We start from the raw sequence: 19,180 nt of genomic DNA on the forward strand, positions 1-19,180 counted from the left end.
ATGCACAAATCAAATGACATCACAGGATCAGGGTATGCCTGGAGACCAGAATCTGGAGTGTCACTGAAGAAGCGTGAGACCTGTAGGGGCTCCCAGGGCCTTACTCTTGTGCCCTTGGAATTAGTGTTTCTTTCTCTCCTCATACAAGTTAAGGCCTCAGCAGCTCCAGCCCCTCGCCTAAGCTGGTACCTCTGAAATAACACACACGTTCAGTCAGTGTCCAGAATGATTTACCACACCATATGGAAATCGCCTGGGGTCAAGTCTACAGCAGTTTGGCAAATTGCAGGAATATAGAATCTTATATTATTTTTAATGCAATTAATGTAGGCTTTTATCTCTCTCTCCAAGTTCCCTTTATAGGGTTTCCTTTTGCTTCTTTTCAACCTTGATCGCTGGGGAAATTCCACAAGGCCCCTCCCTCATTTGTGGTTGAAAATAACAGTTTCTGTTGGGGTCAGACTGCTCTGATCTCCTGCTCATAGAAAACTTCAGTGAATTATTCTTTTTCTTCCTTGGGTTCATGTCCTTGGAGATCCCCTCTGGTTTCAGAGCATTCCTACACATTTCTCTGTCACTTCATGCTGTGTCTTTGCCATTTTCCTCATGTTTTCTGAAGTCTTTCCATTTCAGAGGATATTGCTTTCCTCCCACAAATCAGTTTTTTAGTTTTTACATATCATTTCCTGGCAGCCCTTCCTTCCATAGCACTCTAAGTTCTTACTTTCATCTTAAGACAAATGTTAGCATTTTTTGAATGTCCAGTTCGGCTTGAGCTAAACCTAATAATTAGTTCTTCTGGGTCAGACTGTGTGTTAGGCTTTTTCATTTATCAATAACTTTAATAGAAACTCTGCATTGCCGTCCCATTTCACACATGACGTACAGTTGATAAGCTAGACTTGTATTAAGTGTTCAAGCAGCTCTTCTAACACAGAATAAATTCTCTGTGTTTCAAATGGTTTCCCTCAAAGCTAGATGGAGATGCTCTCAAATTCACCTAACATTGAGAAACTTGTCTGGTTCCCCCATGTAACTAGCTTGTGGATGTAATTAATCATAAGTCATAGATGAAACTTCATTTTACGTGTGTATTTTAATGTTGGTCAATATTGTGAACAGATGTTAATCTTGCCTTTAGTGAACAATGAGAATATTTGACTAATTTAAAAAAACAGTTCTAGACTCATTTACCAATAGCATATAATGAAAGTCAATCTATATTCCTCCTCATTTCGTTAGTCTGTCTCCTGATTTTGTTCAGGCCTAATTATTTTTTTCTTTTCTAGTTTTGGTGCCCAAGCACCCAGGACAATTTGCACAGCCACTTTTCTCCAGCTGCTGGAAAGCAGTCATTCAGCGAGTGGCAACTCATTGGCCAATACAGCAGTGCAAGGTTTGCTGTTTGGTAGCAGGCAGAGAGATGCTGAGCAATTATCTTCAACATTAACAGTGCATGGCCTAAAAACAAAACATGTGGTCGCCTGGGCCCACTTCCTTGTGCCTTTGGACAGAGAGAAAGAGGCATATTGGAGCAGTTGGGAAACCTCGAGTTGTAAAGGGGTGAAAATATGGGTAGTTACACCGGGGACTGTTTTAAAATTGGAAAATTTGAGGTGGAGGAAAATTAAGTGATCTGTAAAAGGGAAAATGGATTCGGACACCACACTCTTACTTCAAATGGGGAGGCCTCTTAGGCCGACTAGAACAGAGCGGTACTAGCGCAGGTGGAAGAAGTGTGGCTCTGTGCTCACCATTGGTGCCACTTGTGTGGAGGTTAACAATGTACAGTGACCCTTTGTAGTATTTTTGTGTCTGTATGGTCTTGGTGGCTAGATGATGAACTTCTTAAGGGCCAGATAATGTCATATCTCTGGTGCCAAGCAGAACGCTTTGAATGGAACACATACTCAGAGAATATTAACTGATTAGTAAGTTGATTAGCATAAAATTGAAAGCTCACTTGAACAAGAGAACCCAGTAAATCACAATTTAGACATATGCCCTGCTAGGTACTGTAAAATGAAGGTTCTGAGCTCCTGTAATTAATAATGTTAGAGCACAGGGTAACGTATTAAAACAGAAAGATCCCAAAATGTAGTGACATAGATGGGATTGAACTTTCTTTTTCTCTTATGTAACAGTCCAGAGGTCAGTGGGCTGGGGCTGGAGGCAAGGCAGCAGCTACAGCTGCAGTCAGCAGGAGAGAGGAAAAGAGCCAGGAGAGTGTCCAGGAAGTGGCATCTATCCTTCTGCTCATGTCCCTTTGGCTACAGCATGATCACATGGCCATATCGAGCTGCAAGGGAGGCTGGGAAATGTAGTCTCCAGCTGAGGGGCTCTGCCTAGGTACAACTTAGGAATTGCATTATTAAAATGGAGAGAAGTCTTCCCCAGTGGTCCAGTGGTTAGGAATCTGCTTTGCAATGCAAGGATACTGGTTCCATCCCTAGTCCAGAAAGATCCCACATGCCGAGGGGCAACTGAGCTTGTGTCCCACAACTAATGAGCCTGTGAGCTGCAACTACTGAGCCCACATGCCACAACTACCAAAGCCTATGCACCCTAGAGCCTGTGCTCTGCAACAAGAGAAACCAGTGCAGTTAGAAGCCCTCACACCACAAGTAGAGTAGCCCTTGCTCACTGCAACTAGAAAAGGCCCACATAGCAATGAAGACCCAGCACAGCCAAAAATAAATAAACTTTAAAAAATGTTGTTGTTTTGTTTTGTCATTGCTTAGTCGTGAAGTCATATCCAACTCTTTGTGACCCCATGGACTGTAGCCCACCAGACTCCTCTGTCAATGAGATCTCCAGGCAGGAATACTGGAGTGGGTTACCGTGTCCTTCAGAATAAAACAGAGAGAGTGAGTATCGATGGACAAGTAGCCTCTGATATAGTACCTAAGCTAAATTTTTCCTAAGAGGCTTCCTTTCCCTTCCCTTTTCCAAGGAGGTTATAGAAACAGAAGCAGCAGTTGCCAAATCCTATTTGCCAACCACCTGTAATCCAACAGATGTTGACACTATAGAGCTCTTCCCAGAATCTGACGTCTCCTCCTCTGGAGGCATATTAGAGACAGAGATGGAGTGAGATGATGAAACCCCTTATGGGGTGCAGACACAAACTGTTGGGAGAGTCAAGAGATTTTTGCCCCAGAGAACAAAAGTAATTTTGGTTGGTCATTGGGAAAACATTAAAAATGGGCATGGTATTGTGCACAGTGTTAAAGCTTAGGGAGAATGGCTGAATACATCATGTTTAGGACTTCATCCTCTTGTTTTTTATGATGCTGTTTTACCCATTTAGAAATTACTACATGTACAATTTCAAAAATATAGAATTGCTCTTTATTCAACTTATGATTTCCTGATATGTATTGTAATTGCCCTGGCACTGCTGAGATTTACGTGGCAAAACAAAAGGAGCTTTAGATTTTGATTCAGAAGACTTGAGTATGAGTCCTACTTTTCAGCTCTTTTGGCCATGGTGTTAATTTATGAAAGGGAGATAATAGTGGCCAATTTATAGAGGTGGTGGGATGAAATATGCTAGATGTGAAAGCTCTAGATTCACTCTCAAGCATGGTATAGATGCTAGATTGTATTATGGCTATTATTGTTACAAATTGTCAGTTTACTTTTAAATAACTTTGAGTGGCCTGCTATCAATCCAGGCATTCTAAAGCTCAACTACTAATTGTATAAAACTAAAAAATTATTGTAATGGTTGAACTGAGGCTTGAAAAATCTCTGCCTAGTCTCCTTTTAAGATAGCACAAGTTTTCTAAGGTGTTTGAAAGCATTCTTTAGATGTTTCCATGGTTCAATTTTTTCCTTAAGATATAAGACTTAAATAATTGACTGGTAATAAAATAAATTTTATAACTGGAATGAAAAAAAAATCTCTTCCCAGTGATGGTGAAAGTACCAGGGAAGATTCCTGGCCTACAAACAGTACCTGTGTGTGACTTTTTCCTTCTGCCTCCACAAGAAGCCACCTTAAAGTCTAGTATCTGAATGACAGTGTTTCAAATAAGATTATCATGTTATCTAGGTTTACTTACTTGAAGGAGGTGCCCAGAGCACCATTATGTTATCTATAGAATGATTCTAAGATGAAAGGAAATCCGTGATCTGTGCAAAAGTCTGTTCCTTTGAACTGTTCTTAGGGCTGTCACCCAGAGCTGGTAATGCAGAACAAAAAGTCTGAAAGCCAGAAGTATGTGTCTGGACACATGTGATCTGGACAAATGGCCCGTCTCTTCTCTGTGGTAGGTTCTTTATTTGTTGAATGGGAAGCCTACTGCTGGACTCCTACCTCACAAGGCTGCTCTGTGGGTGTGCTACAAGACATTTGAGGGTAGAAATTGTTTAAAACTATCTGGTCTTGGTTTAGTACACTCTGTTGACTGAAAGAGATGTACTCAAACACTGGAATGTATAAGAGAGTTCCTTTGCAAAAGAGTTCCTTTGCCACCCACACCTGCTAGGAAGTGATATGGACTGAAAATCAGTCATCCATATCCTACTAGGTAGAAGGCTATGCCCTGGGAGCCAGAGGAGGACTCTATTAAAGTACTGTTTCTTACCTTACAGAATACCAAGTTTTTTTTCCAGAGAGCTGACCCAGTAAGTAAAATAAAATCAGCTCTATTGTCTTTATGATGTCTGATGACAACAGACAATGATAGAGAGTGATTGCTATGAGCTATAGATGTTCTAGTTATTGTAGACACAGGACTATGGTTTTCATGGAACTGCTCAATGAAAGCATCATTCTCTTTGTAGAGTCTGTCAGTTCTACTTCTATTGACTGCTGCAGATTACAGTTTAAACAGTTGGGACCCTGAATACTCCACTGGTAGATTGCCAGAGAAGACCTGCTGTGTTCTGAATTGCAACATGGGGGAGAAAGCAGAGGATACCAGAGACAGGACTGAGGATGTGATCCATTCCTGTTTGTGGCACCAGCCCCCCTGGTAGAAAGTGGAGGCTGTATAACTGGAGTCAGGTTAGCATCAGGCTAGTCACAGGTCAGATATTTGGTTTCTGATCTGCTTGTTGAAACAAACCATTTGCTGTTAGTTCCAAGAAAACCAACCACTAAACTGGGAACCAACCGCAGGTGAAACCAACCGAATGTTGCACAGGGTCTAGTGGGATTGACCTAATTTTGCCTCTTTACTTCCTGCCTTGCTTCTTTGGCTTCTGCTCTGTCTCTCACTCTGGTACAAGGACAAATAATATCCTCTGGCTTTGAGGTCACCCCACCCATGGTTTGACACGGTCACGTCTAGTACTTGAAAATGCAAAGCACTTGTGAAAAAACATGGCAGAGGGGCACCAGTACCATCAACCCCAGGCCCACAAAGCATGGTTCCTGTTGCCTGTTTGCCAATAACTGTCCGCCTCTGCCACCTCCACCCAGAGGATGCTTGTAGAATATCAGCTCTGAAGGGAACTTAGGGACTTAGGGCCATTTTCTAGGTCACCTTCTTCACTTTTAAAGATGAGAAGAGAGAGGCCCAAGAGGTAAAGTGACTTGCTAAGGTCATGGCTGGTCAGTGGCCGAGTCGTCAGAGGAACTCGCGTCTTCTGTGGACCACGGTCCCAGAGTGCAGTGTGCGTGGTTCCCCCAGGGTCATGTTACAACCCCTAGTCTACTGCCCTTTCAAGGCTATGCCTCTGGAATTGTGGCCTCGGTCCCCTTTGTTTTGTGGGGGGGAATCATCACCTAATGTCATGGAGCCTGTTTCCACAAACCCTCAAAATAAGAATCCCTCACAAATGTATGAGGTTGGCTCATGTTCATATGAACTAAAGGATGGAAAAATGTTTGTAATTCTAAAGCAATCTGCTGACATAAGATGTGATTATATAACTATCTGCTATATAACATCACCCATCCATTCTGCCCCCCCCCCACCTTTTTTTTTGGCCTGGAGCACCTTAATCCTTTGGTTGGCCTTAATTAATTTCAGGTGTATGATTAATATGTTAATGAACCCCATTCAGCCTTCAGCACTTAATTTTTCTACAATTTCTCTGACTCCAGTTGTCCTCTCTCCTCTCAAGCTCTGTAGGCCTTTTGTGGAGAGGGTGTATCTTTGAGACATTTTGAAAATTCCCTTTCCAGTGAAAGATCAACCAAAGGATTGATCATTACTGTTGTAAAGCATTTCCAGAGAACTATTAATAGAAAGCTCTGCTACACAGACCTGTATAGAGACTGGATCCAATTATAAAAATTCAGACAAACATGCAACTTCCTAGCATTCCAACTGTTGTTTGAAATCAGGAGAAGCATGATTTTAACCTCATTACGTGGGGAATCTTAGGAATGAACGAGGGTGGGCAGTGGTACCTTGACCTGGGTAGGGGAAGCGTTCACAGTGGCCTTAGATAAGGGTAAGGACCAAGTGTGATGTTTGGCAAACAGAATATTTTCTTGTTTTATGTCCCTAGATATGTTCCAGTGTCTCCTAGTTTACAGTCTATGGGAACTTGAATAGTATTTGTATCCTACTGTTGTGTGAAAATTGCATAAATCTTAATTATGTTGAATTGGTTCACAGTGCTTTTCAGGTCTGCTATATCCTTCTACCTCTCTGTATACTCATTCTATTAATTTTTGAGAGTTTGGTATTGAAATGCCAACTAAAAATCAGTTCGGGTAATTGGGCTTCCATTGCCTAGTCCAGTCTCTTCCTTTCCTTCACGTCTCTTCTTCCTGTCAACTCCATGGCTGAGTGGAGTGGCGCGCTGTGTCTGCAGCGATTTGCCAGGGCATCTACAGGCAAAAGCAAATAAGAACATAAATAAACGTTCTTGTTTCAAGAGGTTCTTTCAGAATGTAGCCCCAAATGTCTGCTGTTGTCTTCTTTGTTTTGCTGGGTGGATTTTCTGTCTCTGCATGTCTGGCTTGATGGATAATCTTTCCAGTGTGGAAAAACAGTTCAGACTGGAAACAACAGGATCATAAGCATTAGAAAAGCTTGAAGAATTTATTTTTCATACCTGCTGCAATGTGTTAATGACCAGAGGTTACACAAAACACCCAGTATGTGAATCTCCTGATACGGAAAGTTAGCAAAAATGCTTCATGCCATTTTCCATTGCTATTCCAAGACCACATCTGTTTGGAACTGAACCGTAGCATGTGTGCTGGGGAACCTGTATGAAATTAACTTTTATAGCTGCCTTTACAAGCAGGATCTTTTATTGTCTACAACTTGGCTGGGATTCAGGAAGTTCCCAAAATGATTTATTGTCATGTGTGCCTATTCTATGGCGGCTGATGAAACTGATATATTATTGAACATATGCAGTCATTCTGGCTAGAGACAACAGATCATCTAAGCCTTTTATCCAAAAAGATCGAAGAATTCACATTGTGGAAGAGGAAAAAAAAAGTTGAGCATTTTGTTTTAAGTGAAATAATTATTTGCAGGAGCAAAACATTTGTTACTAATCCTATATTTCTGTTTGTCAACGTAGTGAAAACATTATAATCTAGAATATTTTAATTAACTAAATATTAATGTAATATTTCCCCAATAAATGTTGGATCACATTCTTACAGTATCTGGGATAGTTAGTTCTGTTTATTCGACCATGATATTAATAACAAAAGATCATGAATTTAAACCTCTTTCATGTTACTTAATGAAAAAAACCCACTCAAACTCTCTCTTCTAGTTTAACAGAGGGGCCTCTTTGTCCAACCAGTGATCTTTCATATGGTTACAAGAGGAATTTGGTGGAATGGTGGATGATAACAACAGAATCTCTCTTTTCTAATTGAAAACCTCAAGAGCATGTTTTTCTGTGGATGAATCAGAACTTATATACGTGAAAGACAGCACCATTAGCTAATCAACAACAAGAACAACACTGCACTTGATTACATTCGAATATAGGAAAGAAAAAGATTGAATATAATTCTACGATCTGCATTTATAGCATATAAAATATTTAATCCTGTGGCAAAATCTGGAGTTTCTGGATTCAGTATATACTCTCTCAGCCAGATAGCTAACTGACACATTCATATTTCAATTGGAAATGGATAGTCAAAGATCTGGGAGTTTCAGATGGATTTGGAAATGAAGCCACATGACTGTGGATCATATAAGGCTGTGTTAACCAGTGAGAAGATTTAGATGCAGTTTTCTAGTTACAGTGTCAGTTGGAAACATTTGATTTACAGTGTCGGTGGAAAACAAACAAATCCCTAGGTATTATATAAACACTGTCTACAGAGTCATTTATAAGACAAAGGTGGGGGTTGTTGCTCCAGATGGAATGAGAGACAGCTGTTTCTTTTCCTCTTGACAATGTGGATGCCCACTTTTTTGGAATGGAATTTGGATGCTGGTTTTGGGACTTCGGTCAACCAACATTAATCCTCTTTCTTCCCAGAGCATTTATTTTTCCTTTTAAATGGAAGCGATTCATGTAGTTACCACCTTACTCATCATCATAAAAAATATAGCTATCAACAGATGTCATTAACTTTCTACAAGTAGAAAAACAGACACTGAATTTAAGGGACCTAGCAGCATTGATTACAAAACTAATCCCTAAAATTCTGACATGATGTTTCTGTGTGCAAGCTGACCATGGAACCAGAATGAGTGCTAGTTGAGTTTAAGAGCCTTGATTATATTCAATTTGCTTTCCCTCACTTTAATCTGTTAGGCTTGATAGTTTGACAGTTACACATTAAAAATTTATTTCCAAAACAGGTTAGTTAACTTCACATAGTGAAATGATCTTTCATAATTGTGGACAGTTGCTGAGTGTCACGGAGAAGGCAATGGCACCTCACTCCAGTACTCTTGCCTGGAAAATCCCATGGACGGAGGATCCTGGTAGGCTATAGTCCACGGGGTCACTACGAGTTGGACACGACTGAGCGACTTCACTTTCACTTTTCACTTTCATGCATTGGAGAAGGAAATGGCAATCCACTCCAGTGTTCTTGCCTGGAGAATCCCAGGGACAGGGGAGTCTGGAGGGCTGCCGTCTATGGGGTTGCACAGAGTCGGACACAACTGAAGCGACTTAGCAGCAGCAGCTAAGTGTAAGAACAATAGGATCTTTTACCAAAATGGACCATACACTGCATACTCTTGAGCAAACAGCACAGTGCTCATCTTATTTTCGGTCACATCGTCTTGCTTCTGAACAAGGACAGCACATTTTCAAGGGACTTGGAAGCAGTTGAATGTGGGTAATGTTAATTTGGTGTAAAACTTCAAGTGGCATATTACTAATGCCAAAGAACAAAGCAATTGAGGATCTGGTAACTAATTACTAACAGCACTGTCACTATTTTATGTACGTGCGAACAAGAATCATATGTTTCTGATAGTTCATCCTTGATGTACTCAGTGTTACTGGTAAAAGTGTGATAATGAGCAGCTAGTTGATTGCTGAGAATTGCAATAGACTCCTGATAGCAGTATTTTGTACCCATGCCCAAAGGCCCCGGGGCAGTGGACATTCTTTAAATAAGCAGAACAATTTAGTAGTTGTTGTGATTTAAAGGCACTATGACAGACTTGAATTAGGAGACCTTGCCATAATCATCTGTAGCTAGTGACACTGATTTGGTGTTGCAGGAAGCTGCGGAGACTACCAAATGGAGTTGTCTAGACTCCACAATGTGGCTCTGCTTTCCCTGGGAGCTCTAGGTCCTGCAGTAGAAAGAGAAGAAATAGATATTGTTAAGTGTGGGCAACTGCATTAATTCAGGGGTTCCAGGAAAAGCCGGGTATGTTAATACTTATTCAAGATCTATCAGCAGCTGTGGATACTTGGTTTGCTTGCTTGTTTGTTTAAAAGGCTTTTATTAGAGAATCTTGAGATGATTTATCTAATACTCATGTTGGGACAAAAAGGACCCACTTCCCAAACTAAATGATTATGGATTGAAAGACACTCAGATCGGGGGCTAGGGTTAACAAATAAGGGATGCTGAAGATATAAAGGCAGAGTAATTGGAAGGAAAGAACTTAGACTCACAGAATCTTAAAGAGTGGAGCTAGAAGGGGTCTAAAGGTCTTTTCTCCTCCCTTTTAGTGAATGATGAAACTGAAGCCCAATGACAGTAAGATCTCATCGTGGGAGAGTAAGATTTAGAATCAGCCTCCTAGCTCCCAGTTCAGAATTCTCTCTAGTGCATCATTTCCTAAACAAAATCTAACTCTTCATCCTCTAAGCCCACTCTTATCTAGGAAGCATCCAACTATAATTTAATCATTGGGTAGATCTCTCTCTGGGGCTTCTCAGGTGGCTCAGAGGTAAAGAATCCATGTGCCAACGAAGGAGACGGGGGTTTATCCCTCGGTCAAGAAGATCCCCTGGAGAAGGAAATGGCAACCCACTCCAGTATTCTTGCCTGGGAAATCCCATGGACAGAGGAGCCTGGCAGGCTACAGTCCATGGGCTTGCAAAAGAGTCGGACATGACTTAGTGACTAAAACAACAACACAGATCTCTCTCTGGATAACTGGTCTTGTGCCAGACACATGTCACCCCTCATTGCAAACTGGTAAACTTACACTTGGGTAGGAATCTGTTTCATGCTCCTCTGGGAAGCTTGAGCCACTTCCTAGGGACACTGGACTGGGGATCAGGAAATCTTGGCTCCTGTGTTGTTTCTCTCAAGTCAGTTAACTTCTCAGGTCCTTTCTCTCATTTGTAAAGTTAGAAGAATGATTGAGGGATCTCTAAAGCCATCTCAGCTCCAAATTGCTAAGCCTCTAAACATTGTCTCTATTGAAGAAGAGACAATGAGGGCTATTTCCTGGACAGGATGATGGCTGTCTTTTTATATGCAAATACATATTGTGAGTTCCAAAAGGGAGGGTGGATGTGAACTGCTGGTGGAAGAGTGTGGGCCCAGGTGGCTTGACAACACCAGCAAGCAAGGTTGGGAAAGACCTAAGACGTTTAATATGAAAGTGAAAGTGAAGTCGCTCAGTCGTGTCTGACTCTTAGCGACCCCATGGACTGTAGCCTACCAGGCTCCTCCGTCCATGGGATTCTCCAGGCAAGAATACTGGAGTGGGTTGCCATTTCCTTCTCCATTAATATGAAAGGAATGACCAATAAAGCTAGAAAACAGAATCTAAGCTCATTGAGAGTCCATTGATTGAGGAATTGCTGATTTTAGAAACCAGCTCTTTGAGCTTCTCTAAGTGTTGTTTTCTAATAATGTCATAGGAACAACATTATTCTGTGATCCACCTAAGTTTTAAAAATATTGGGGCAGCAAAATTAATTTGGTTTCTTTATGGAGACCTCTCAGAGCTTTTAACATGACACAGTTCAGTTCAGTTGCTCAGTTGTGTCCGACTCTTTGTGACCCCATGGACTGCAGCACGCCAGGCCTCCTTGTCCATCACCAACTCCCAGAGTTTACTCAAACTCATGTCCATTGAGTCGGTGATGCCATCCAACCATCTTATCCTCTGTTGTCCCCTTCTCCTCCAGCCTTCAATCTTTCCCAGCATCAGGGTCTTTTCAAACGAGTCAGTTCTTCGCATCAGGTGGCCAAAGTATTAGAGTTTCAGCTTCAACATCAGTCCTTCCAATGAATATTCAGGACTGATTTCCTTTAGGATGGACTGGTTGGATCTCCTTGCAGTCCAAGGGACTCTCAAGAGTCTTCTCCAACACCACAGTTCAAAAGCATCAATTCTTTGGCACTCAGCTTTCTTTATAGTCCAACTCTTACATCTATACATGACCACTGGAAAAACCATAGCCTTGACTAGACGGACCTTTGTTGGCAAAGTAATGTCTCTGCTTTTTAATATGCTGTCTAGGTTGGTTACAACTTTTCTTCCAAATAGTAAGCATCTTTTAATTTCATGGCTGTAGTCACCATCTGCAGTGATTTTGGAGCCCCCCAAAATAAAGTCTGTCTCTGTTTCCACTGTTTCCCCATCTATTTGCCATGAACTGATGGGACCAGATGCCATGATCTTAGTTTTATGAATGTTGAGCTTTCAGCCAACTTTCTCACTCTCACTTTCATTAACGGGCTCTTTAGTTCTTCTTCACTTTCTGTCATAAGGGTGATGTCATCTGCATATCTGAGGTTATTGATATTTCTTCTGGCAGTCTTGATTCCATCCTTGTCCATCACCAACTCCCAGAGTTTACTCAAACTCATGTCCATTGAGTCGGTGATGCCATCCAACCATCTTATCCTCTGTTGTCCCCTTCTCCTCCAGCCTTCAATCTTTCCCAGCATCAGGGTCTTTTCAAATGAGTCAGTTCTTCGCATCAGGTGGCCAAAGTATTAGAGTTTCAGCTTCAACATCAGTCCTTCCAATGAATATTCAGGACTGATTTTCTGGACTGATTTCAGGACTGTGTTTCTTCCAGCCCAGCATTTCTCATGATGTACTTTGCATATAAGTTAAATAAGCAGGGTGACAATATATAGCCTTGATGTACTCCTTTTCCTATTTGGAACCAGTCTGTTGTTCCATGTCCAGTTCTAACTGTTGCTTCCTGACCTGCATACAGATTTCTCATGAGGTAGGTCAGGTGGTCTGATATTCCCATCTCTTTAAGAATTTTCCACAGTTTGTGGTGATCCACACAGTCAAAAGGCTTTGGTGTATTTAATAAAGCAAAAACAGATGTTTTTCTGGAACTCTCTTGCTTTTTCGATGGTCCATTGGATGTTGGCAATTTGATCTCTGGGTCCTCTGCCTTTTCTAAAACCAACTTGAACATCTGGAAGTTCACAGTTCACGTACTGTTGAAGCCTGGCTTGGAGAATTTTGAGCATTACTTTACTAGTGTGTGAGATGAGTGCAATTGTGGGGTAGTTTGAGCATTCTTTGGCATTGCCTTTCTTTGGGATTAGAATGAAAACTGACCTTTGCCTGTCCTGTGGCCACTGCTGAGTTTTCCAAATTTGCTGGCATATTGAGTGCAGCACTGTCACAGCATCATCTTTCAGGATTTGAAATAGCTCAACTGGAATTCCATCACCTCCACTAACTTTGTTCGTAGTGATGCTTCCTAAGGCCCACTTGACTTCACATTCCAGGATGTCTGGCTCTAGGTGAGTGATCACACCATTGTGATTATCTGGGTCGTGAAGAACTTTTTTGTACAGTTCTTCTGTGTATTCTTGCCACCTCTTCCTAATATCTTCTGCTTCTGTTAGGTCCATACAATTTCTGTCCTTTATTGACACAATGCTTTGCGAATGTCCAGGGTGCAGAATTTCCCAGATTCATTTGGCCACAGAAGACGCATTTCCAGGGGAAATACTGTCCTAGAACACACCTGGAGAGAAGGGAGAAGACAGTTCAGGGTGTGGTTTAGACCCGCTTGAGGGAAGTGGGGGAGAGTTGAAAGGTGAGAACCCAGCACACAAGCAGTACCACAGCTGGCTGAGAGCAGGTGTGAGACTGCAGCTGCGAACTGTAAGGTGGTGGGAGTCTGCCAGAGAAATCAAGACCTTGAAGAGACGGCCCAGGATAAAGTCCATGGCTTCTAAAAGGAGGGAGTGAGCACATAAGAACTCCCAGGAAATCTGATGCTTTCAAGTAGACCAAACCAGTTGTAATACTTGGGCTTCCCTGGTGGCTCAGACAGTAAAGAATCTGCTTGCAATGCAGGAGACTGAGGAGACTCGGGTTCGATTCCTGGGTGGCAAAGAGAAGGGAATGACTACTCCCTGGAGAAGGGAATGACTACCCACTCTAGTATTCTTGCCTGGAGAATTCTACAGACTGGAATTCTGGAGGGCTACGGTCCATGGGGTCACAAAGAGTTGGACACGACTGAGCAACTAACACTTTCACTTCACTTTCAGTTGTGCTACTTACACGACTTCTGGTTATATCCAGTCTTATGAATGCTATACACAACAGAATACCCTCATTCTGAAGCAAAGATTAATTTAGAAAAAAAATTTTAAATTTATTTATTCGTTTATTTATTTGGGGCTGTACTGGGTCTTTGTTGCTGTGCATGGGCTTTCTCTGGTTTTGGAGAGCAGGAGCTACTCTCTAGCTGCGGTGCTTGGGCTTCTCATTGTGATGGCTTCTCTTGTGGCAGAGCATGGGCTCTAGGGAGGGCTTCAGTAGTTGCAGCACATCGACTCAGTAGTTATAGCACATGGGCTTAGTTGCTCTGAGGCATGTGGGATCTTCCCAGACCAGGGATTGAACCTGTGTCCCTTGCATTGCAAGGCAGATTCTTAACCACTGGAGCACCAGGGAAGCCCAAAGATTATTTTTTATACAATTTTTTGGGGGCAGAGATTAATTTAGCAGTGAACAGTAAGTAAAAGAGCAGGTTAGATCCAAGAACAGGTCTTGGATAAAGAACGTAGAATCTCACTGCTGTAAAGATCTGGAGTGTTTTCACTGGAGGTCCATGGACAGGTATCAGAGGATCAGTGGATGCATGTGCACTGTTTTGTGGGATGTGTACACCTGCTATTTGGGGAACAGTGTGAATAGCATGCATGCTCAGTAGTATCGACTCTTTGCAATCCCACGGACACAGTGGGATTTTCCCAGCAGAAATACTGGAGTGGGTTGCCATTTCCTCCTTCAGGGGATCTTCCTGACCCAGGGATCCAACCTGAGTCTCCTAAGTCTCCTGCATTGCAGACGGATTCTTTACCACTGAGCCACGTGGGAAGCCTCAGTGGGAATGGCTTTCATCAAATTCTCAAATCAGTCTCTAATGTCAAAAGCAGTTAGCAGTGCCTCCCTGAGGCCCGTTTTACAGGAGAGGAAACTGAGGCATAGAGAGGTGAAATAGTTTGCTGGATATCAGCATATTGTTTTTATCTTTGATTCTGGCAGTGAGGTTCCCTGAGAGCTGGTAATCTGTAGCTGCTGCTGCTACTGCTGGGGCTGCTAAGTCACTTCAGTCGTGTCCGACTCTGTGCAACCCCATAGACGAGACGGCAGCCCACCAAGCTCCGCTGTCCCTGGGATTCTCCAGGCAAGAACACTGGAGTGGGTTGCCATTTCCTTCTCCAATGCATGAAAGTGAAAAGTGAAAGTGAAGTCGCTCAGTCGTGTCCTACTCTTCGTGACCCCATGAACTGCAGCCTACCAGGCTCCTCCGTCCGTGGGATTTTCCAGGCAAGAGCACTGGAGTGAGGTGCCATCGCCTTCTCCAGGTAAGCTGTAGGTGGAAGGGAAAATGCACTGGGGGAAACTTAACCACTAGCTTGGGGGTTGCCGTGGCCCCAGCCCAAAGTAGGCTTTGAAATACTTGTTACATTTCCCATTTTACAGGCAGAACACAGACAATACAAATTGTTAAGAGTGACCTACAACTTGAACATTTGCATTAGAAACCTTGACTCTTGACTCCCATAAGAAATTACTCGTAATTAATTTGTTACATCTAAAAAGCACCCCCAAAACAAAAATGAATTTTGGTTTTAAACATGCGATAATCATGAAAGATTTTCTCTGTGTTCAGTATCACACTGTTTTTGCCTTGAATATCACAAAGATTTTGAAATCAAAAGGGTTTTAATTTTACCTTTTAGAAACATGGTATAATTTATCTGCATGATTGCATTTTAATTAGCACTCCCATTGCCTATTTAAACATGCAAAGATATAAAAACGAGCCAACCAAATAGGAAGACATATAGCCAAGGTGTTTGCTACAGTCTGTTATGAGCACTGCCTTGGGATAAACCCCGTACCAGACTCAAGTTTAATAGTGTGAACTGGTTCAAAATAAACCCATTTGTATGCATCGAATTTTACATAAGGGTTAAGCTGCCTTAGCAATTGTTAATAATTATGGATCCTTGCATAGCTCTGAGAATCGCCAAACATTCTTTGGGAGTAAATCAGCCAGTCCCACAATTTCAAAACAAATGTGTAAAGGATTTTATAGAGGGCATTTTCTACACAAGTCTTGGGTGGTCAGGTGATGACCCTTGAAAACCTAAAACCACATCAGAGTTCTGTCTGTGTGCATGATGTTGTGGGCCGGAAGGGCAGGGTGAAGGATGCAAACCGCAGGAATGGGCTTAATTTTGAAGGGAGGTTTTAATTCTCTTTATAAAACAATACAGGACTTCCCTGGTGGCTCAGCAGTAAAGAATCTGCCTGCCAATGCAAAAGACGCAGTTTTTATCCCTGGGTTGGGAAGTTTTCCTGGAGGAGGAAATGGCAACCCACTCCAGTGTTCTTGCCTGGGAAAATCCCATGGAGAGAGGACCCTGGCGGGCTGCAGTCCCTGTGGTTGCAAAAGAGTCGAAGACAGCATAGAGACTAGAACAACACCAGCACAATATGAGGCTGGTTCATTGTGGTGTCTGCTGCTGTCTGGGAGCCTCAATGTTCCAAATTCTGAACTAGGCTGTTAAAATCAGAAATAAAGATGAAGTAAAGAGAGTTTCACTTTCTGGAGCGAACCTTGGAATCCCTAGCTTCCAACATGTAGGACCTTTTTGTGTTGAGCAAATTGGTCCTGATTCCTTCACCCTTTTCAGCAGTAGCCATAGGAGGCCAGGTGAACTGTAGCTCAGGCTAGTGGTCATATCCCTATAATTATCCACCAGCAATCAGCTTTCAAAATTAGATTGACAATTGGTTTTTCTCGATGATAAAATGAAATATTTATTGTTGCATGGCTTGCTCAGCTTCTAGCTAGTCAGCTAAAACTAGAATCCATTTGGAATGAAACACTTAAATCCTCCTCTTAAGTCACATTGTGACTAGAAACCTCTGAAGAAAAAATTTTGAAAGAAAAATTTTCTTTGAAAGAAAACCAAAAGCAAACTTAGAACTTGGAGCTTTAAAGTAACACCAGTTCTTCAGCAGTGCTGGGATCATTCTCTTGTGACATTTCATTGAATAGAATTGTTCATGGGACAGAACTATTGTTTTTGGTGGAATTCAAAATTGTGCTTCTCGCAGAACATGTTTCCATCTTTGTAATAATAATTTTATGAGTTTATAATAATTTTATGAGTTCCACTGGAAATAATCTGGTAATGATATTTCAGTTAAGAGTTTTAGATATCCCGAGCATTCTGGGCTAGAGGTGTAATAAACAGAAAGACTTGACCTCTGAACTCCTAATGCCTAAACAATGCACCTCCAACTCAATAACTGACACCGCTGATGGCAAGGGCCCCCAGTGATGGCTTACTTTCCTGTTCCATCAAATTCCTTATAAGACGAAGGAGGGTCCGTGGACAACAAAACCAGGGTAACAAACCAGAATCTTTATCCGTCTGGACTCTTCACCACGAGGCTGACAAATGAGAGTGAAAGCACAGACTTCCTGCCCTTTTTCTCTAAGCCCATTAAGCCTTCTCTGGTCAACAGGCCTGCAGTAGCTCTTTTTGTATAGTTCTGCCCCCCCCCCCCACTGCCCTCCCCCTCCCACACCATTTGTTGAGCTCGGCAAGTCCTACAACGGCTCTGGCCATCATTCTCCCCGAAAATGCCTGTACAATGGCAGGGGCACAATGGGGAGGGAGGCTGGCGCTGATTCCTTTGTGCCTCGAAGGCCTTCAGAGACACAGGAGGCCGTCCTCTTGTAGGCACTGGAGGCCAACAGGTGGAGCAGACTCTTCTGAGCTCATCTGCAGGAACACATTTTCATCTTGTCCCAGTGTCAGCCAGCATGGGTTGAGGAGGCCCTGCCAGAGTCCTCCTCAGTTCCCACAGTTCTGACTTGCCCACCGTGCGGAGTGCTCGGAGACAGAGTGCCAAGTATGACCTGCAATCTGACTTGTGGGGACCCCTAGGACTTTGTCGATGCTCAGTCTCTGCCTCCCCTTTCTTTCTTGCTGGTGAACCCCCAGGACCCCAAAACTTGGTGGTGCTTTTGGATGAAGGGTGAAGAAAGTAGTTTGTAAGACCCAGACAAGATGTCTCATACACACACACACACACACACACACACACAGATGTCTCATACATACCTATGAGCCACTAATTGAGATGGCCTTCATTTAAAAATCTTTGTAGTTCTTTTTGTTGTTGTTCAGTTGCTCAGTCATATCTGACTCTTTGCAACCCCGTGGATTGCAGCACACCAGGCTCCCCCGTCCTTCACTATCTCCTGGAGTTTGCTCAAACTCATGTCCATTGATTGAGTCAGTGATACCATCCAACCATCCCATCCTCTGTCGCCCCCTTCTGCTCCAGCCCTCAGTCTTTCCCAGCACTAGGGTCTTTTCCAGTGAGTCAACTCTTTGCATTAGATGGCCAAAGTATTGGAGCTTCAGCATCAGTCCTTCCAATGAATATTCAAGGTTGATTTCCTTTCAGATTGACTGGTTTGATCTTTCCTTTATAGTGCTTTGCTTCCCATTTACTATATTCTTTTAAAATCTGGGCTGGGTCGACAAGAATTTGTGTGATCTTACTTAAGATGCTTGCTGTGAGATAACAGAAAAAAACATATATATGTATTAGTCTCTGCCCCCAGTTCCTGGTACAGAGTTTCTAAAACGCTCTTGTCTTTTCCTGAGTGGTAAGAGGACTGGGAGCATCTTTTGTTCTCATATTTGGTCTTTGACTCCGGTTCTCGGCACAGAGTTCCTAAGTCTCTTGGAGTTTCCTGGGTGTTCACAGTATTTTTTTGTTCTAATGGAGGAGTCTTGGTGGGCTGTTGAATATGGACTAGTCACCAGAAAGACAAGGCCTTGATTAGAAGCTGCAAATTTTCAGCCCCATGCTCTCATTCTCCAGAGAGCAGAGAGGAGCTGGAAATGGAGCTAATGATTGATCATGCCTATATGAGGAAGCCTCCATAAAATTCCTCAGAGTGTGGGGTTCAGAGAACTTCCAGCTTGGTGAACATGTGAAGGTATTGTGTGTGTGTGTTGGGGTGTGTGTGTGTGTGTGTATGTTTGCTATGCTCAGGGAAAAGGATGGAAACTTGGTGGCCGTTCCTGAATATTTTGCTCTATGCATCTCTTTCATCTGGATGTTCATTCCTGTCCTTTATCATCCTTTCATCATAAACTGGTAAAGTAGGGTCTTGAATTCTGGGAGCTGCACTAGTCAATTAATCAAATCTGAAGAGGGGATTGTGGGAACCTCTGATTTATATCTAGTGGGTCAGAAGCACAAGTGACATTGCGATTGGCACTGGAAGGGGGGTAGGGAGAACCAGTTGTGTGGGACTGAGCCCT

The 19,180-nt window shown here is 42.5% G+C and overlaps 1 long non-coding RNA gene across 1 annotated transcript in view; it reads left to right on the plus strand.

Annotated features, from left to right (window-relative positions):
• Window positions 1-2,803: 2,803 nt before the first annotated feature.
• LOC145516727 (uncharacterized) overlaps window positions 2,804-19,180 on the plus strand; it is a 60,143-nt gene continuing 43,766 nt past the window's right edge. The window contains exons 1-2 of the long non-coding RNA XR_014061704.1: window positions 2,804-2,867; window positions 4,173-4,274. This is a non-coding gene — a long non-coding RNA (uncharacterized LOC145516727). The remainder of the gene's footprint in view (window positions 2,868-4,172; window positions 4,275-19,180) is intronic.

Source organism: Giraffa tippelskirchi, chromosome 8 (genome assembly GCF_054371585.1).
Source record: "Giraffa tippelskirchi isolate mGirTip1 chromosome 8, T2T-mGirTip1v1.2.pri, whole genome shotgun sequence".
In the NCBI taxonomy this organism is placed as follows: Eukaryota; Metazoa; Chordata; class Mammalia; order Artiodactyla; family Giraffidae; genus Giraffa; species Giraffa tippelskirchi.